This window comes from Tamandua tetradactyla, chromosome 18, assembly GCF_023851605.1.
Source record: "Tamandua tetradactyla isolate mTamTet1 chromosome 18, mTamTet1.pri, whole genome shotgun sequence".
NCBI classification, from domain to species: domain Eukaryota; kingdom Metazoa; phylum Chordata; class Mammalia; order Pilosa; family Myrmecophagidae; genus Tamandua; species Tamandua tetradactyla.
The window spans coordinates 59,049,683-59,071,710 of record NC_135344.1 but is presented as its reverse complement, the minus strand read 5'-3'; the positions used below and the strand labels follow the sequence as shown (position 1 = coordinate 59,071,710).

At 38.3% G+C, this 22,028-nt stretch overlaps 1 protein-coding gene across 5 annotated transcripts in view; it reads right to left on the bottom strand.

Moving 5' to 3' along the window:
* Positions 1–22,028, bottom strand: part of OSBPL1A (oxysterol binding protein like 1A) — a 264,203-nt gene that overhangs the window by 209,717 nt on the left and 32,458 nt on the right. The gene's annotated exons all lie outside the window — the stretch shown is intronic.

Below are 22,028 nucleotides of genomic sequence, written 5' to 3'. Positions count from 1 at the left end.
GTTAAAAAAGATCACATATTATATAATTTCATTTATGTGAAATGCTCACAAAAGAAAATCTATGGAGAGAGAAAGTAGACCAGTGCCCAGGGCTGAAGGGAAAAAGAAATAGGAAGTGACTGCTAATGGTTACAAGGTGTCTTTCTGGGGTGATGACAATGTTCTAAAACTGATTATTGTGATGGTTGCACAACTCTCTGAACACGCTCAAATCATTGAATTGTACACTTTACGTGGGTAAATTGTATGATATGTGAAATATATCTCAATAAAGGTGTTATAAAAGAAAAGACAGTAGAAACACTCAAGTCTGGCACCACAAGACCCACTCAAGTTGGGAAACACTGTCTGTCTATTAACTTCGATCATCTGGTTGTTTTACACCATTTCTTTAGCTTCTCAGAGTTCTAGTAATTAGGTGCCCTGATATGAAAACTAAACCAGAACCTGACGGATGACCTTCCACACAGCGCCAGAGTATGGAACAGAGTGGGCAAAGAGAACAGTATGAGCAGAGGCACAGAGAAGTAAAGAATAGTATGTCAGGGAAGGAAAGCATAATTCGATAATGTGGAAGCAGGGCATAGGGGAAGAACAGGGCAATGTAAAATGTACAGTAAGAGGGAAGTTGTTATGCAATCTAAGGGATTTCAGATGAAGGATCACCAAAGAAAGGTTTCAGAGGAGAGATCACATATGCAAGTTAGAAGGCTCATCTGACCAGCAGGTGGAAGACAATTTAGAGCAGATGATCTCAAATTGTGGTCTTCAGACCTGCAACACAAATTCCTGGGCCCCATCTCAATCCATTAAATCAGAAACTCTGGGGGTGGGTCCAGCAATATGTGTTAAAACACATATTGCATGTCCATCAACAGACGAGTGGCTAAACAAGCTGTGGTATATACATACGATGGAATATTATGCAGCTGTAAGACAGAATAAAGTTATGATGTATGCAACCACATGGATGAACCTTAAGGACATTATACTGAGTGAGATTAGCCAGAAACAAAACGGCAAATACTGTATGGTCTCACTGACATGAACTAACATTAACGAATGAACTTGGATAATTTCAGTTAAGAACAGAGTTCATCAAGAGAGAAATAGGGTAGACATGGGGTAATTGGAACTGAAGGGATACAGATTGTGCAATGGGACTGACTGCAAAAATTCAGAAATGGATAGCACAATACTACCTAACTGCAATACAATAATGTTAGAACACTGAATGAAGCTGAATGTGAGAATGATAGAGGGAGGAGGCCTGGGGCACAAATGAAATCAGAAGGAAAGATAGATGATAAAGACTGAGATGGTATTATCTACGAATGCCTAGAGTGTACAATGATAGTGACTAAATGTACAAATTTTAAAATGTTATGAGGAAGAACAAAGGAATGTTAATAATGCAGGGTGTTGAAAATAGATGGCAAGTCATATTTTAAAACTTTAACTTATGAGTGAGACTAAAGCAAAAAAATATGTATTTGGTACAAAATTTATATTTTGACTAGTGCAGTTCCTAATATAACTTATGTGGACAGCTTAACTGAACACCCTAAATACATGGAACCTTAAGCAGGGCATAAGATTTTGTAGGTTTGTCCAGAGTGATGCCTCGATAAATCCCAGAAGGATTTGAACAGTGAATAAAAAAGTATTTGCAAAGTTCCCTTGGAGGAATGCTGAGAAAGGGGAAAAATTCAACTTCCCCAAGTGGAGAATTCTTGATATTCTCACAAGCAGGGGGAACAACAAAAGCAATAGGCTGAGCCCCCAATCTTGGGGTTTGTTCACATGAAACTTAACCCCACAAAGGACAGGCTAAGCCTACTTAAAATTAGGCCTGAGAGTCACCCCAAGAGAACCTCTTTTGTTGCTCAGATGTGGCCTCTCTCTCTCCAGCCAACACAACAAGCAAACTCACCGCCCTCCCCCTCTCTATGTGGGACATAACTGCCAGGGGTGTGGACCTTCCTGGCAACGTGGGACAGAAATCCTAGAATGAGCTGGGACTCAACACCAAGGGATTGAGAAAACCGTCTCGACCTAAAGGGGGAAGAGAGAAATGAGACAAAATAAAGTATCAATGGCTGAGAGATTCCAAACAGAGTTGAGATGTCATCCTGGAGGTTATTCTTACGCATTAAATAGATATCACCCTTGATAGTTAAGAAGTAATGGAGAGGCTGGAGGCAACTGCCTGAAAATGTAGAGCTGTGTTCCAGTAGCCATTTTTCTTGAAGATGATAGTATAATGATACAGCTTTTGCAATGTGACTGTGTGATTATGAAAACCTTGTATCTGATGCTTCTTTTATCTACCTTATGGACAGATGAGTAAAACACATGGATTAAAAATAAATAATAGGGGGGACAAATGTTAAAATAAATCTAGTAGATTGAAATGCTAGGGATCAATGAAAGGGAGGGGTAAGGGATATGGTATGTATGAATTTCTTTTCTGTTTTCTTTTAATATCTTTTTCTGAATTGTTGCAAATGTTCTAAAAAATGATCATGATGAATATAAAACTATGTGATGATAAAAAGAATGTTCATATTGTATGTTAATTGGTTTCATTAATAAAAATTAAAAAAACACATGCACATATATTGCTAGGAGTTCCCCAGGTGAGGAACACAAACTCTCAGCCAAGAGAAACAGCATCAGAAAAGGCTGTTATTCACAGAATGAGAATCAGTAAGTTAGAAGACACCTCAACAGACCCGAGGTTGGATTTCTGTCCCACCAATGAAACACCCAAAACTAATAGGTCACTGCCTATTTTTAATACCTCAGTGGATAGAAGACACTTGAATTTTTTTCAAGAGTCTGTTCCAAGATCCCCCTTTAACTATGCACATTTTAAAAAAGAAAGTTTTTCTTTAAGCCTGTCTGTGCTTTTTCTGTGCCAAGATTAATCTGGCTTCTTTAACACTTTGTACAGGTAACAATTAGTTGTCATCTTCTTCCTCAAGATCTTGACTTTTGTTGTAATTCTGAGTATTCCTGGTGCTTTAGGAAAGCCCAGTTCCTCTCCCACCTCCCGCACAGTGCAGTCCTTCCAACACCTTCCTGCACTAGCTGTTCTCTTCTGAACCCTCTGCTGCCTCACCATGTTTTTATTAATTATTGACTTATGTACTTAAAACTGTCCATGGCCCTACACAGTCAAAAAAAAGCATGCTTAGGTAATGAATACTGAAGGGATTTGAGAAAGAGAAAGCTCTGACAAAACCAGAGCTGAGATTAGGATAATGACTGGGGCAACCCTGCATAAAATGGAATTAGGAGATTAGAAAAGCCAGAAAAATAATTGTGAGACAAACAGTCTAAGTAAAAAGTAATGAGTTAAAAACAAAAAGGGGGGGGGGGTTTCAAATTGATTGTGGTGATGAATCCACAGCCCTATGATTATACCGAGCGACTGACTGTTCACTTTGGATGGATAAGTATGTGTTAATAAAGCATTTTTTTTTAAAATGGAAAGAAAAAAAAGCAATGAGTATGCTTTTAAGGGGGGCAAGAGAAAGCAGGATTGAAAGTGGAAAGCATTTCAAAGAGGCAACTGAAAACAGCACAGGGAGCTGCTGTGGAGAAGATGAGCCCCATGAGATGCACGGTGTGTCAGACACCCGCAAGGCACGTAAGGACGTTCAACGCGTAGCTTAGCAGGCGACCCAGGTGCATGGGGAGAAGTACGAGGCAAAAATGCAGATTTCCAAATAATCCCCTAGGAAAAACTGAAGGCATAAGAACAGATGCTTGTTTTAAGGGAGAAAGTTTCAAGAGAAGAGAGAAGATTGGTTTAAAATAAATTCTGAAGAATTCTGAGCAAGGAAAAAAGAGCTGACAGGAACCATAGAAGTGCCCAGAGAAGCAGTAAGAAATAAAACAACGAAGGGCTCCCAGGGAAGTTATCAACTTTGTTAAAGAGTGTAGCTATTAAAAATATGAAAACTGAAAACACTTAAAAATTAATAAACCACTGATGATCTTACAGAAAATTATTCAGATAAGTGACAGGTCCAGAAGCCTGACTACAAAGGGCCAAAATAATCAGGTGCTAAGGAAGCTGGAGCAGTGAGTGCAGACCTTAAAGCTATTGTTTAAAAAATCAGAGCTCAGAAAGGCATCCCACTCAGAGAAGGCTTCCTTGCTCCCCATCTAAAACAGCACCCACCCCCATCCTCATCTTCTTGTCCTTATTTACTTTCCTAGCACTTATCATTTCCTAGTATTGTTCGATCTCTGTTTGTGTATATATTGCCTGTTCCCCTCTGTAAGGGAAGGGACTTTTCTGTTTTGCCCACTGCTATTCCTACTGCATGTAAAGGAAGGGTTACCTTTTTATTTTTGCGTATTTATTCCTGAATAAAGAACGCTCTGCTTAAAATATTTCTGGCCAAGACAACCCTTTGACCAATTTGTCAAATAATTACTGAAAGTTAAAAAAAAAAAAAGTAGACTATTAACTTCTATCATGACACTTAAATCGTCATTTTTCTTAAAATGGGTGCCGCACAGTATGTCAGGACTAGTGACACACAACGAAGGTTAGAGCAAAGTTAACACATGCCATGAATCAGGCTCCAAATCACCCCAACTCCACTCTGCTCAGTAAACAGTCAGTCAGTTCCCCAATGCACCATCATTTTGCTGTCATCACCACACCATTCATCTCCGAGAAGTAAAAAGAAACAAAACTATACCCATATTGATCTTTTAAATAACAGTTTTACTGAAACATAATCCACATACCATAAAATTCACCCCTTTAAAGGGTACAATTCGTGGCTCTCAGTATAGCCAGCCAGAGAGTTAAACAACTATCGTCACTACCTAATTTTAGAACATTTTCGTCATCCAGAAAAGAAACCTCATGTCCATTAGCATTCACTCCCCAGTCCACCCTCCCTCAACCCCTGGCAGCCACTAATCTACTTTTTGTGTCTGTGGATTTGCCCGTTTCAGACATCATATGTAAGTACAATCAGACAATATGCAGCCTTCGGCATCTGGCTTCTTTCACCTAGCGTGATGCTTTCAAGGTTCATTCATGTCACAGCAGGCAGCAGTAAGTCACTCTGTTTTATTACCAAATAATAATCCATACTGTACACCACATTTTATTCACCCATTCATCAGCTGATGAACATTTGGGTTGTTTCCACTTCCACTATTATGAATATTGCTACTCACAGCACTCTCGTGTTGATTTTTCTCTTTCTAGCATGGGCAGGCACTGGGAATCGAACCCGGGTCTCTGGCATGGCAGGCGAGAACTCCGCCTACTGAGCCACTGGCCCACCCTCATGCTGATTTTTAATGATTTTTTTCTATAAATTTTCTTTTAACAGAAATCCTTCATGAGAAGTGTTACTTCTTGCAAGCCAATCTTAACGTAGGCTTCAGTTTTCATTAAGTATGGAAAGAAGAAATAATTTCTCCAAGTTTTGCTAATTGAACTTTTAGAGAATTTAAACAGAGGTTCAAGAAGGCTAAAACAAATGAGTCTTACCTTTAATATAATCCTAAGAAAACATCAAATTGCTTTTCCTTATCAGTTTCTTAATGAAACTGGGGGTTTCATTATGCTGATATATTGCATTAGAGCACAGGCAAAATATATTAAATCATCTTTAAAATATAACTAGCAAAAATGATTACACTGCTTTTAAATAGGTGGCTTAAAAGATAACCTTTAATTGTCTGAAATTCCTATGTGTAGAAATACAATCACCAAGCTATGACAAATAAATATTTCCTGAAATCCAAATTTTTGAATCAACAAATTAAGTGTATCCATTTGAAAGTTAAATGCATTATTTCTCTCTTAAGAAGATGGAAATTAGGACCAAATTTAAGGTCAGATTCAAGACATTATTTCTAATCAAATGAAATTAATATATTTATCTTCAAGATTTAATATCCAATAGAATATCTAATATTTAATTACCATTTTCTATGTAATAAACACTGCTAAGAGTTTTATTTTTATTAACTCATTTAAATATTAAGACCCATGAGGCACGTACTATTATTACAAATCTTTTTAAATATATGACACTTGAGCACAAACATAAATAATTGTGCTATACATACTTGTATACATACATATTTGAATGTACACATGTGAAAATATCTTGATAATAAATAAATATGCACACACTACACAAATTTAACAAAGTTCACCCTATAATGAAGCCTGCCAATCACCACTCATGCTCACAAAATTCCTGCTTTTTATTTCTTTCAAGTTTCTTTTTTTTTGCATGGGCAGGCTCCAGGAACCAAACCCGGGTCTCGGGCATGGCAGGTGAGAACTCCGCCACTGAGCTACCGTGGCTTGCCCTCCTATAAACTTTTTAAAGCATCATTCTTAAATATGAATCATCAGCTCATTATAACCTAAGGTTTGAGACATAACCAACATAAAGGTCAAAGATCAAAACACAGAAAGTAAAAACAGAAACTTGAAAGAAATAAAAAGCAGAAGAAAACCTTTAAAATACATATATCAGTACAGATATATTTCTTATTAAACAAGAATTGAATGCTACAAAGAAGGAATATGCAGAGAAAAATAAGAATTCTTATTTTTTAAAAAATTAAAAAGCAACAGCAAAATGTTCAGTAGAAAAATTGTAAGATAAATTTGAAGACATTTCAAAAAAAATAGGGGAAAAATACCTAGGAAAGCAGATGGAAGGAAAAAAGGATAAGAAAATTAGAGGATCGGTCATGGAGGCTTAATATATGACCAGTGGGAGTTCCAGTAGAGAGAACTGAGTAAATGTTGGAACAGAAGAAAATATCCTCAAACCAAAGGACATGAGTCTCCAGACTGTGGTACAACAGAATCCTAAAACGGGCCAAGAACCAGGTGCCCCAGTGCTCACACCCTACGTAACCCAGAGGGCTGTGAGCAGGATTAGTTTTACTCCTGTGATCATGTTCAGTTAGGTGACAAAGTTGGCTTTAAGAAAGGGAGACTATCCTGGGTGGACAGGACCAAACCCAGCGAGCCCTCAAACGCTGGACTCTTCTTTGCAAGAAGACTGGAAATGTGGAAGGGTTGATGCAGGCCTCCGTGTAGCTAAGACTTGAGAGTGGCCTACAAGAGTTGAGAGTAATCCCCCGCTGCCAGGCAGCCAAAGAATGGGGACCTGAGTCCTGCAGCAATGAATACTGCCAGCAACCTGAATGTGTCTGAAAGAGGACCTCAAACCCAGATGAGAACACAGTCCAGCTGACACTGTGATTTCAGTGAGATCCTGAACAGAGAATAGAGTTATGCTATTTCTGGAAATTTGACCGTCAGACTTGTGAGATAATAAATGGGTGTTGTTTTAAGCCTCTAAATTTATGGTAATTTGCTATGCAGCAATAAAGAAGCAATACAAAGATTCAAAAGCCTAACATCTAGGAACACAGTAAAATTCTAGGAAAACAAAAGCAAAGGGAAGATCCCAACTTATCCCAAAAGCATTTCTTTAGCTGGGCATACAACCACAAAGAAGAAAAGCTACATTTCCCAGCTACCCTTACAGCTGGGGGTGGCCATGTGATTATTTTAGCCAAGAAGATTAAGGAGAAGGGTCATACAATGTCCAAAAATCTTCCAGAAGAGGCAATTTATATATATTCTTTCTTCCTTCTTTTCTTCCTCTAGCCTGCTTCTTAGACCTGGGAGGCTCCCATACTACTAGACAACGTGGCCAAAGCCACATGCACAACTACAAGACAGAAGACTCCTGGGTATTTATTTGCCAACTGCCCTGGGCTATCTGTGTGGGCATTCACATGAGAGAGAAATAAAATATGTTGTTGTAAGTTTCTGTTATTTTAAGTTATCTGTAATTCTAACTGTAATTGATATACTTCCAGTGATTAAAATAATTAGGTCACATATGCAGAACGAGGAGTCAGAATAGCCCTAAACTTCTCAACAATACTGAAAACTAGAAAATAGCGACACAATGCCTTCAAAATTTCAAAGAAGTGATTTTTTATTTGGAACTCTATACATACCCAATCATTCAAATACAAAGGTAAGAAACATTAGCAGATGTAGGAACGCTTGAAAAATGTATATCCTATGCAACCGTTCTTTTTTTTCTTCACATGGGCAGGCACTGGGAATTGAACCCTGGTCCTCGAGCATGGCAGGCAAGCATTCTTACCTGCTGAGCCACTGTGGCCCGCCCATCCTATGCAACCTTTCTAAGGAAGTTCCTGAAAGCTGTGCTCCACTAGATAATGAAGCAATCAAGAAAGAAGAAAACAGCGGATCAAGAAAACAGGAGATCCAATATAAGAAAGTGGTTAAGAGAATTTTCAGATGGCTGGAAAGTGAAGCTTCAGAATGACAACCAAGTGTCCTGTTCTGGAGGATAACTGGTCCAGGTTAGGGCGAGAGGACACAGGGTATCAGGAGGGGTAACACCAAGATGGGATGTATATAAACCATATCAAAAAACAGTAAACAGAATTTTGGTGCTCTTACAAAATTTAATCTCGCATAGTTAAATATCAGTCATACAATGGAAAAGAACAGCTAAGCTAATGAAAAAACACATACAATTATTAACTCCAGGAAAAAAAACAAAGATGTAAACAAACAAACAAAAGAAACACTGGACCCTATATGACTCAAGCTAATCTAATTCATAATAATAAACGGTAAAATTTATTTAACCAAAGTCTATTCATATTTAAGAGAATGAGAGTGATGGAGCGTTTTGTACAGGTATTAAAGAAGGAAGAAACAAAAAAGAGAACTGAATGTTTATGTTCCAGATATAAGTCAAGAGGAAATCTAAAATTGAAAAAAAAAGTCAGAATTAGTGACATAAATATGCTCTTTAGAAACATGGAGGCAAAGAAAAAGAAACCTGAAGTAACAGCTAAACATTTAAAGTGGTTACCTCTGGGAAGTGGGGATGTGAGTGAGCAGATGTGGGGCAAGGGGCATCAGTTTTTCATTATAAGCCTCATAATACTACTTGATACTTTAAGTAACACATACACCTATGGGTTTATTTTAAGCTCTAAGAGACAACTCGCAGAGAAGAAGAGTTGAAGATTCCTGGGACATGGCTAAATATTCACTGATGCATGTACAATGTAGATACATGTACATTATAACTACATATTTAAAAATGAGCAAACTAGCAAAGTCTCTGAAATCACCACAGGAAAAGTCTGTTTTCATAGGTTAAGTGGGCCTTTCCGACTCCACCTAGGGTACAGAGAGTCAGAAAGAGCATCACTCCTACCCTAACAGCAAAAAACTAACAGATAAGCTAAAAATTATAACATTTCTTGAACTCATCAGAGAAGTAAAGTCACAAGACAACCAACTGGCCTGAAATCTAAGGAGAGACGGGTCCTTCCGAGGCCAGCACTGGCTCACCTTCAGTGGGCATGGAAGACAGAGCTGCCACAGGAGCAGATAAGAGAATTCTGTGAACAAGAAAAGGCTGAGATGGACGAGTGTGAGAGTACAGAATTCCCAGGGGCATAGATACAAGGAAACCGTAGGCTCTTCTTCTCACGTGGACCTCCACCGGTGCTCAGGAGAAGGAACGGGGATTGGCAGGTGACCAGAGAGAGCCTTCCCTGGGGTTCTCCAGGCCTGCCAGAGAGGAGCCAGCGCTGCTGGAGAAAAGGTGTGAAGCTCACCTAAACCTTCCCACCCTAAGAAATAATCACTATGGGAAGAGTAGAAAACCCTCTCATGCACAAAGCACAGGGAAGATCCTTTCATCTGGGGAAAGGGAAAAGACAAAAATCCTTTATCATTGGAGAGGGTCAGGAAACAATCAGAGCCGCTTACCATTAAAGGTCTCCTACTAAGAAGAAAGGAGTAAGGTAAGTGATAAAGAACCCGAATGTCCCAGGGACCTAAGATGAAGGCAGGACAACAGAGAACTGCCACCCGTCCCTACCTTCACCCCTAGGCTGGTTAAGAACAAACAACAACAGTCTGTTACTGTGGGAGAATCAAAAGGGTGGAAGCAAATCTTCTCTGAGGCAAACCATGCAAGGAATGCCTAAAGCTGAGGGTGAAGTAGGAACATCCAGAAAAAGTCTCCAGCAAATCAGCCTACACCTTACGCACAAGACAATCTTGAATTTGGAAATGGAAGGAGTTTGAAGCCAGTAGGACACTGACAGTAACTATGGCAACAACAAAAGCAAAGCTCAGCTCCACTCCAGATTAGCCTGATTCAACCTCACATACTAAGAAGAGATGTACCCATTTCCAGGGCTCAAAACTCTGTCATCTTATATTCAATGTCCAATACTCAGTAAAAATCATCAGACTTACAAAAAAGCAGGAAAGTACAATCCACTTTGTTGAGAAACAAAGTGATCAACAGATTATGACACAAAAATGATTAAGATGATGAATCAAATGGAATTTTAAATAGCTGTAATTATGGTAAAGGGCTTAGTGGAAAAGACGGACAACATAAATGAAGAGGTGGGGAATTTCAGATGAGGGGCAGAAACAAGAAGAGTCAAATGAGAATGCCAGAAATAAAAACTATAGTAACACAGATAAAGAACACCTTCACTAGGTATAATAATCAGGAAATCTGTAGCTAGGTCAATAGAAATTAGCCAAACACAAAAAGAAAAAAAGGAGAAACAAAACTGGGCATCCAATGGCTATGGAACAACAAACAGTCTAAGAAATGTGTAATAAATTAATGGAAGAATTTAGTATAAAGTAACAGCTTCTCAATCTGGCAAAAAATTTAAAAAAAGAGGAAAAAGGAAAAAAGATTTTGCAAGTAGTATCTGCTACCATTTCCCCACTTAATTTTGCCCTTAGGAATGCCACCTCCTAACTTCTTCCATAACTGCAGATCAGTCCTTCCAACCTCGCCCTCTGAATTTGCTGCCCATTAACATAATTGCAACCACCTGGCTTCTACTGTTTCAAGATCCAGTGACATTCGTCTCCCATTTTCATCAGCACCCCCAGTTATTGGTATTGGAAATGCCAAATTGCAATGGCATTTCCTAATGTTTGACTTAAACCACAAAGGAAGACTATTCATCAAGTAACCCAGAGGTTCTGGTTCCTTTTTAATCAGTGATTTCTAAGTACTTTTAATCAGTGTATCCTCTGTGCCCTTCTGCGGCACATAATTATCTGGTATGCTTTCTGAGCTTACATTCCATACCCAATCTAGTATACCCACTTATGTGAGCCTCTTCAAACCTTCCTCCACCATCTGCCACGTCAATCCTGGCATCTGGACATCCTTCACTGTGGGCCTATGCGCCTACCATGCTGCTAGCTAGGAACCACCATCAAAAGAAATCAATGGGTGTGATAAAAAGCCTGGATTCTCGGCCAGTGAGAACACTGCTGACCCAAGGAGAAAGCAAGACTTGCAACCTCTGAAACAATCTCAACTTCTGGGAAGATGGAATATGAGAGGCAGAGTTCAGCCCTCCACCGTGAAACAACTAGAGAAAAGACAGAAAACAAGGGCAGCAATTTCCGACTAGGATGAACTTCTACATTACATAGGGAGGACCTGGATGAAAAAGTGGAAAAATTACAATTGAGAGGATGGGGTGAGTTTATTCAATCATGACCACACATGGAGCAGGCTGCTACACACAGGCTAGAGCGGGTGCAGAAGGAGCAGCAGTTATAGAAGGAGCAGTGGATGCAGACGGAGCAGCGGGTGCAGATGGAGCAGCATGCTCCCGCACTCCAACCTCTGCATCCAGCTAGGGAGATCCTCCTTCTCAGCTTCGCAGTGGGAGCTTCTGTGGGGAACCCCGAAAACAGCAGACTTGGTTAACCTAAGCACAGAAACCTTGCCTCTGAGGCACAGTTCCTACCCTCCACCCCTGTGGCAGGCCGTTGTGGGCGCCTAGTTTTGGCAGAGATTGGGGGGCCCTAACCTCGGGAAAGTGGGGGATGCAGAACAGAGCTGATCTGACAACTGGCCAGAGAAAGAGGCACTCCGGTCCCGTCTCCTCTGTCCTTGCTCCATGGGGAGGGGTCTGGAGCACTCTCTCACAGCAAGTACTGAGAGGTCGGGACAGGGGGTGAGCTGCAACATACTGCCAGGCACTCCCAAGACAGTGGTGGGCAGGGGTAATTGCAATACTCAGTCCCACAGCCTAAGGTCATACCAGGTGAGAGCCTGGGGACCACCAGACCCATCGCTGCCCAACCCCCACTCATGGGGGTGGTGGCTCTCAGTGCACAAGGAGATGTGAAGGCTTGATTGGATCTGCACCACGTCGTGTCCCAGCCTCCCAGCCAGGGCTGGCTGTTGGAGAGAGAGGCAGGCCTGAGGGGAAAAGGCGGCCTAAGAGCGCCATCTACTGGGAAGATGCAGAAAGTATCCTCTGGCAAAGTGCCCTCTGGCAAACGACTCTGCTGCATGGCACCTCCTGCATGAGACTCCAGCCTTAGTTTGCCTGGGAATTACTGAAACCAAGTGCCAAAAGAGAACTTCAATGCAAACACATGCAACTATAAAATCTTAGATGAGCAAGGGAAATTAACTTTCAAAATAATCTTAGCAAGATAATTAAATGCCTAGAAATAAAAAAAAAATCACTAAGCATATGAAGATGCAAGAAGACAGGGCCAAAGCAAATGACCAAATTAAAAACCTGAAGGAGATACAGAATTCAGAACTAATCCGAGATGTTCATATAAATCTCCTAAATCACTGCAATGGGTTGGCTAAAGACACAAAGGATAACGAGAAGACATTACAAGAGCATAAAAAAGAATCTGAAAGAACAGAAAACAGCAGAACTTATGGAAATAAAAGATACAGTAGATTAAATAATCTACATTTAATCTAATCTACATTCTAGAGATGCACAATGGCAGATTTGAAGAGGCAGAAGAACAAGTGAACTAGACGATGGGACAACTGAAACACACAAAAACAAATGGTGAAAAAGACTGAAAAATTTGAATTAGATCTCAGGGAAATAATATACAACACAAAGCACACAATATAAGAATCACTGGTATCCCAAAAGGAGCAGAGAAAACTAAAGGGCTAGGGAGAATATTTAAGGAAATAATTGGGGAAAACTTTGCAATCCTTATAAAAGACATAAATATGCAATTCACAGAAGCCCAATGAACTCCAAATAGACCCATTTCAAGACATTTACTAATCAGACTGTGAAATGCTGAAGAGAAGAAGAAGATTCTGAAACCAGCGACAGAAAAGCGATTCACCACATACAAGGGAAACCTCATAAGATTAAGAACCTACTACTCAACAAGCACCATGGAGGCAAGAAGGCAGTGGTATGATTTATTTAAGATTCTGAAAGAGAAAAATTGCCAGCCAAGAATACTTTATCCATCAAAGTTGTTCTTCAAAAGTTAAGAATTACTGAGTGCATATGTAGAACGGTATGATTTCTAAATGTTGTGTTAATTTCTTTTTTTTTTCTTTCCGTTAATAAAAAAAATAAAAAATAAAATAAAATAAAAAAAAGTGAAGGAGAATTAAAAATTTTCACAAAAAAATGCTGAGAATTTGTTAAGAGACCTGCCCTATAAGAGACACTAAAGAGAGATCTGTCGGCTGGAAAAAAAAAATGACAAGAAAGAGAGGTTTGAGGAGGGCACAAAATTCAAGCCTAAGGGTAACTTTAGGGTTAAAAGGGAGAGAGGAAAAAAATACATTTGATGAATAAAACCAAAACAGAAGATGGCAGATTCAAGAACTGCCTATACAGTAATAACTTTGAATGTTAACAGACTGACATCCCCAATTAAAGGATACACACTGGCAGAAAGTATTAAAAATATGATCCATCTATATGCTGTCTACAAGACACTCATCTTAGACCCAAGGATACAAATAGACTGAAAGTTAAAGGTGGAAACAGACATTCCATACAAGCTGTAACCAAAGAAAGCAGAAGGAGCTATATTAATATCAGAAAAAATAGATCTTAAATGCAAAGACGTCATAAGAGGCAAAGAAGAACAGTACATATTAATAAAAGGGACAATTCGCCAAGAAGAAACAATGATCATAAATGTTTATGCACCCAATCAAGTAGCGCCAAAGCACATGAGGCAAATACTGACGAAACTGAAGGGAACAGGGCGGGCCACAGTGGCTCAGCAGGCAGTGTTCCCGCCTGCCATGCTGGAGACGTGGGTTCGATTCCCGGTGCCTGCCCAGGCAAAAAAAAAGAAAAAATGAAGGCAGCAATAGATGTTTCTACAATAATAGTGGGAGACTTCAATACACCACCCCCTTCTATATGTAGAACAACCAAATAGAAGACAAACAAGGAAAGAGAGAACCAAAACAACATGACAAATTAGGCCTAACAGACATATATAGATTATTACAGCCCAAAACCCCTAGTTCTTCTCTAGTACTCATGGAACATTTTCCAGGATACATCATATGCTAAAGCACACAACAGGTCCTAACAAATTTTAAGGGATTGAAAATTATGTAAAACATTTTCCCTTACCACAGGGAATGAGGCTAGAAATCAATAACTACCAAAGAACAGGACTTTCCCAAATATTTGGTGGTTATATAACACTCTTAAATAATCAGTGGGTCAAAAAAGAAATTGCAAGAGAAACTGGTAAATATTTGGTGACAAATGAAAATGAGAAGACAACATATCAAAACTTGTGGGACAAAAGCAAAACCAGCACTGTGAGGAAAATTTATTGCCCTAAATGCCTATACTAAAAAAGAAAGTGCAAAAATCGAGGACAACTGGAGCAACTAGAGAAAGAAAGCGAACTAATCCTAAAGGAAGTAGAAGAAAAATAACAAAGATCAAAGCAGAAACAAATAAATTGGAGAACAAAAAAAATTAATCAAGATAATAAAATGAAAAGCTGATCCTTTGAGAAGATCAATAAAATTGATGGACTCTTAGCTAAGCTGACAAAGAAGAAGAGAGGATGCAAATAAATAAGAAATGAGAGGCGGGTCATTAACATGGACACTGAAGAAATTTTAAAAAATCATAAGAGTACTATGAGTTGAACAGGAAATGGTATGCCAACAAACCAGACAACCTAGATGAAATGGACAATTTCCTAGAAACACATGAACAACCTATACGGACTTGAGAAGAAAGAGAAGACCTCAACACATCAATCACAAGTAAAGAGACTCAATCAGTCATCAAAATCTTCCTACAAGAATGAGCTAGGACTCGGCATCAAGGGACTGAGAAAACCTTCTCAACCAAAAGTGGGAAGAGAGAAATGAGACAAAACAATGTGTCAATGGCTGAGAGATTTCAGAGTCAAAAGGGTATCCTGGAGGTTATTCTTACATATTATACAGATACCACCTTTTTAATTAAGGTATATTGGAGAGGCTGGAAAGAAGAGCCTGAAAATGTAGAGCTGTGTTCCAGTAGCCATGTTTCTTGAAGATGACTGTATAATGAGAAAACTTTCACAATGCAACTGTGTGATTGTGAAAACCTTGTGTCTGATGCTCCTTTTATCTATGGAGAGATGAGGATTTAAAATAAATAAATAATAAGGGGAACAAATGTTAAAATAAATTTAGTAGATTGAAATGCTAGTGATCAATCAAAGGGAGTGGTAAGGGGTATAGAAAAAAACAGGGGAAACAAAAGCTAAAACATATTGGGTAGAAATACTAACAGTCAATCAGAGGGAGGGGTAAAGAGTATGGTATGTATGAGTTTTTTCTTCTTTCTTTTTATTTCTTTTTCTGAATTGATGCAAATGTTCTAAGAAATTGTCATGGTGATGAATATACAATTAGGTGGTGATATTGTGAGTTATGGATTTTATAACAAGAATCCAATGATCATATGGTAAGAATGTTCGTGTTTGTATGTTGCTATGTTTAAAAAACATTTTTTTTAATTAAAAAAAAATCTTCCTACAAAGAAAAGTCCAGGGCCAGATGGCTCTACAGGGGAATTTTATCTAACATTCCAAAAAGAGTCAACACTGATCCTGCTTAAACCCTTCCAAAATGTTGAGGAAGAAGGAACACTACCTAACTCATTTTATGAAGCTACCATCACTCCAATAGCAAAATCAGATAAAGATACTACAAGAAAGGAAAACTACAGGCCAATCTCCCTGATGAATATAGATGTAAAAATTCTCAACAAAATACCTGCAAGTCAAATCCAATGGCACATTAAAAGAATCATACACCATGACCAACTGATATTCATTCTAGACATGCAAGGGTGGTTCAGCACAAGAAAACCAATCAATGTAATGCAACACATTAATAAATCGAAAATCATGATCATCTCAACTAATGCTGAAAAAGCATTAAAAACAACTCAGCATCCTTTTCTGATAAAAATACTTCAAAAGGTAGGAACAGAAGGAAACTTCCTCAATACCATAAAGTGCATATATGAGAAACCCACAGACAGCATCATACTCAATGGTGAGAGACTAAAAGCCTTCACCCTAAGATTGAGAACAAGACAAGGATGCTCATTGTCAACACTACTCTTCAACATTGTGCTGGAAGTTCTAGCTATAGCAATTAGGCAAGAAAAAGAAATAAAAGGCATCCAAATCAAAAATGAAGAAGTAAAATTCATCATTTGCAGATGATATGATCCTAAGTTTGGAAAATCCCGAAAAATCTACAACAAACTACTTAAGCTAAGAAACAAATTCAGCAAAGTGGCTGGATACAATAATACAAGATGAAAATGCAAAAATCAGTAATGTTTTTATACACTGGTAATAACCTAACCAAGAAGTCAATTAAGAAAAAAAATCCATTCTAAATGACAACTAAAAGAATTACATACCTAGGAATAAACATATCTAAGTATGTAAGGGACCTGTACACAGAAAACTAAAACACTGCTAAAAGAAATTTTTTAAATACCTATATAGGTGGAAAGACATTGTGTTTTCATGAACAGGAAGGCTAAATGTCATTAAGATGTCAATTCTACCCAATCTGATCTATAAATTCAATGCAATACCAATCAAAATCCCAACAACTTACTTTGCAGACTTGGAAAGATAGTTATCAAATTTATTTGGAAGGGAAAGGGGTCTCAAATAGTTGAAAACATTCTAAAACAGAAGAATGAAGTGGAAGGACTTATACTTCCTGACATTAAAACTTACTATATGAAACTGAATGTGAGGATGAAAGAGGGAGGAGGGCTAGGGGCACATATGAAACCAGAAGGAAAGATAAGACAATAAAGACTGAGATGGTATAATTAGGAATGCCTAGAGTGTACAATGATAGTGACTAAATGTACAAATTAAAAAATGTTTTCGCATGAGGAAGAACAAAGGAACGTCATCATTGTAGGGTGATGAAAACAGATGGTCATTCATATTTTAAAAATTCAACTTCTGTGTGAGACTAAAGCAAGAAATGTTTAGTTGGTACAAAATTTATATTTTGACTAGTACATTTCCTAATTTAACTTAAATGGACAGTTTAATACCATAAGTACATGCAACCTTGAATAGGGCATAAGATTTTGTAGGTTTGTCCAGGTTAGTGTTATGCCCCAATAAATCCAAGAGTGATCTGAACAGTGAATAAAGAATTATTTGCAAAGTCCCCTTGGGGGATTGGCGAGAAAGGGGGAAAATTCAACATTGCCATTTGGAGAATTCCTGATATTCTCACAAGCAGTGGGGACAACCAAATCAATAGGCTAAGCCCTTAATCTTGGGGTTTGTTCCTATGAAACACATCCCCACAAAGGATAGACTAAGCCTACTTAAAATTAAGCCTAAGGAGTCACCCCCAGAGAACCTCTTTTGTTGCTCAGATGTGACCTCTCTCTCTCTCTCTCTCTTTCTCTCTCTCTCTCAGCCAACACAGCAAGCAAACTCACGTGGATATGACTCCCAGGGGTGTAAACTGCCCTGGCAACGTGGGATAGAAATCTTTGAATGAGCTGGCACTCAGCATCAAGGGACTGAGAAAACCCTCTCAACCGAAAGGGGGAAGAGAGAAATGAGACAAAATAAAGTGTCAGTGGCTGAGAGATTTCAAAGAGTTGAGAGGTTATCCTGGAGGTTATTTTTACACATTATATAGATATCCCCTTTTTAGTTCATGGTGTATTAGAGTGACTAGAGGGAAGCGCCTGAAACTGCAGAGCTGTGTTCTAGTAGCCATGTTTCTTGAAGGTGATTATATAATGATACAGCTTTCACAGTATGACTGCATGATTGTGAAAACCTTATGTCTGATGCTCCTTTTATCTATGGTATGGAAAAATGAGTAAAAAATATGGATAAAAAATAAACAAACAAGAGTGGGGGCAAAGGTTAAAATTAATTGAGTAGATTGAAATAGTAGTGGTCAATGAAAGGGAGTGGTAAGGGGTATGGCATTTATGAGTTTTTTCTTTCATTTTCTGGAGAGATAGAAACGTTCAAAAAAATGAACATGGTGATAAATACACAACTATGTGATGATACTGTGAGCCATTGATTGTAACCATGTCAAGAATGATGGCATGTTGGTTCATTGTTTATAACAAAAATATTTAAAAAAAAAAAAAACACTTATAAAGCCACAGTATTCAAAACAGCATGGTACTGGCACAAAGATAGAAATATTGACCAATGGAATTGAATTGAGAGCTTAGAAATAGACCACTACATCTATGGTCAATGGATTTGTGAGGCCAGGCCCTCAATTCCACTGAACTGGGACAGAATAGTCTCTTCAGTAAATGAGACTGGGAGACCTGGATCTCCCTATCCAAAGGAATGAAAGAGGACCCCTACCTCACACCCTATACAAAGATAAACTTAAAGTGGATTAAAAAAAAACTAAATATAAGAGTCAGTACCATAAAACTCCTAGAAGAAAATATAGGGATACATCTTCAAGACCTAGCAATAAGAGGTAGTTTCTAAGACTTTACACCCAAAACACAAGTGACAAAAGAAAAATATATACAAATGGGAACTCTTCAGGATTGAATACTTTTGTGCTTCAAGGGACTTAGTCAAAAAAGTGAAGAGGCAGCCAACTCAATGGGAAAAAATATTTGGAAACCATATAACTGATAAGGGTTTGAGAACCAGTATATATAAAGAAATCCTATAACTCAACAACAAAAGCATAACAACCCAATTACAAAAAGGCAAAAGATATGAATAAACATTTTTCTGAAAAGGAAATACAAATGGCTAAAAAGGACACAAAAAGATGTTTTTCCTCATTAGCTATTAGAGAAATGCAAATCAAAACCACAATGAAATATCATCTCACACCTATAAGAATTGCTGCTATTAAACAACCAAGAAACTAAAAATGTTGGTGAGGATGTGGAGAAAACAGAACAATTATTCACTGCTGGTGGAAATTTAAAATTGTACAACTGCTGTTTAAGAATTTGGCTATTCCTCAGAGAACTAAATATTGAGTTGCCCTATGACCTGCCAATTTCTCTACTCTGTTGTTCTAGTTTGCTAGCTGCTGGAATGCAATATACCAGAAACAGAATGGCTGTAAAAATGGGAATTTAATAAGTTGCTAGTTTGTAGTTCTAAGGCCAAGAAAATGTCCTAATTAAAACAAGTCTCTAGAAATGTCCAATCTAAGGCATCCAGGAAAAGATAACTTGGTTCAAGAAGGCCAATAAAGTTCAGGGTTTCTCTCTCAACACATGGTGAACACACTCAGAGTTCCTCTCTCATCTGGAAGGGCACATGGCCAACACAGCATTATCTGCTAGCTTCTTCTCCTGGCTTCCTGTTTCATGAAGATCCCCAGGAGGTATTTTCCTTCTTCATCTCCAAAGGTCACTGGCTGGTAGACTCTGCTTCTCATGGCTATGTCATTCTGCTCTGCTCTCTGAATTGCCCATTCTCCAAAATGATTCCCCTTTTATAGGACTCGAGTAAACCAATCAAGAAGCGCCCCAAATGGGTGGAGACAATCTCCCCTAATTCACCCTAACAACCAGTCTTGATTAAATCACATCTCCAGGGAGATAATCTAATTACAGTTTCAAACACGGCTGCCTTTACAAAATGGGATCAAGATTAAAACATGGCTTTTCTAGGGTACATACATCATTTCAAACCAGCACATCTGTATATACCTAGAAGAGCTGAAAGCAGTGACACAAACAGACATTTGTACACTGACATTCATAGCAGCATTATTCACATTTGCCAAAAGATGGAAACAGTCCAAGTGTCCATCAACAGATGAGCAGATAAACAAAATGTGGCATGTACATACGATGGAATATTATGCATCAATAAGAAAGAATGTGGTCCTGAGGTATGCAACAACATGGATGAATCTTGAAGCCATAATGCTGAATGAATTAAGTCAGAAGCAAAATGAAAGGCACTGTGTAATTCCACTAATGGGAACCATCTTGAAAAGGTAAACTCAGAGTCTTGACATGTATAGGGCATCTAGAGATTGACAGAAGCTAAAGAAAGAAGAGTACTTACCTAATATATACAGGTTTGTTAATGAGGGTGACCTTAAATGTTTGAGAATGGACAGAGATGATGATAGCTCTCTACTGGGATTATAAATAATAGTAACTACTGAAGGTGAATATGATTGAAAGGAGTTGTCTATAGTCATGTATCTCACCAATTAACACTACAAATAAAAATATGTTCTTGCATGAATACTTCAAATATATGACACTTGTACAAAGAGTTAATAATAGAGTGGTACACAGGAAAAATTACCTATTGCATGCTATGGACTACATTTAACAGCAGTGTCTTACTAGTACCACCCTAATACTAGGAGTAAATAATTGGAGGGAATAAGGGACATGGGATGTTTGGGGTTTTCTTTTATGTGTGGCTGTGCACAGTTATTTTTATCTTTGGAGCAGTGAAAATTGTCTAAAATTGAAAGTGAGGATCATTGTACAACTAAGTGAGGCTACTGTAAAACACTGAGTGTATACTTCGGATAAAACATATGGCATGTAAATAAATCTCAACAAAAATTGCAGATTCAAAACAAACAGAAAGATACAAGTGCTAGAAAAGATGTTTGGAAAGTGAGATATACCTACTAAAATGATGATAGGGAAGTAGAATGGTGCAGCAGCACCACCACCCCTAGCAGAGGGTATATAGTAAAACCCACAGGAAGTTAAGTTATAGGGCTGCCATAGGATTAGGATATCCTGTTACTAGGAATATACTTGGAAGAAGTAAAACCAGGGACACAGACAGACATTGCACACTGATGTTTATGGTGGCATTATTCATGATAGCCAACGGATGGAGGTGGCCTAAGGTCCATCGATCCATGCACTAATGAACTGAAAGGCGAGCTGTAAGGTAAACAGACAACAGACTACTGTGTGGCTACAGAAAGGAATAAAGTCATGAGGCATGCATGCAATGAGGTGAATGAAACTTGAGGACATTATGTTGAGCAAAATAAGCCAGAAACAAAAGGACAGATATCGAATGGTCTCATTTAGAAAATGCTTATAAGAAAATTAAAGCCTAGACTATAAGCTCTCACAGCAGTCATATTTATTCCTGAGGTTTATATGCTATTTCTGAATTCCGAAATGTTGTGCTATTTCTGTGTAACTTGGTAGTTCCCTGGATCTATGGGTATTTGTGTGATACCTAAGACTCAGAGCTAGAGTTCTGCAGCTCTGAACATCAGCATTACTTCACACAACTCTTATAGAAGACGAAAAAGAAATAAAACCTCAGTTAGAGATGTGAACAAAGCTGATCTAGTTGGGACTGAGGTAAATCAGAATACAGGGTAAAGGATGATATTGTCTGTGTTTTAAACTTCTGTGTGTGACCAAAGATTCATTTTGTCCAAAACTTAAATTTTCCATAGCACATTAACTTAACTTATCTGGCCAGTTTATTTAAATAACTTAAATACATAGAGCCTAGAATAGGGAATGAGAGCTGGTGATTCTGTATAGGTTAATGTAATACCATGATATTTTCCAGAATATTCTGGGCAGATAACAAAAGAGTATTTGCAAAG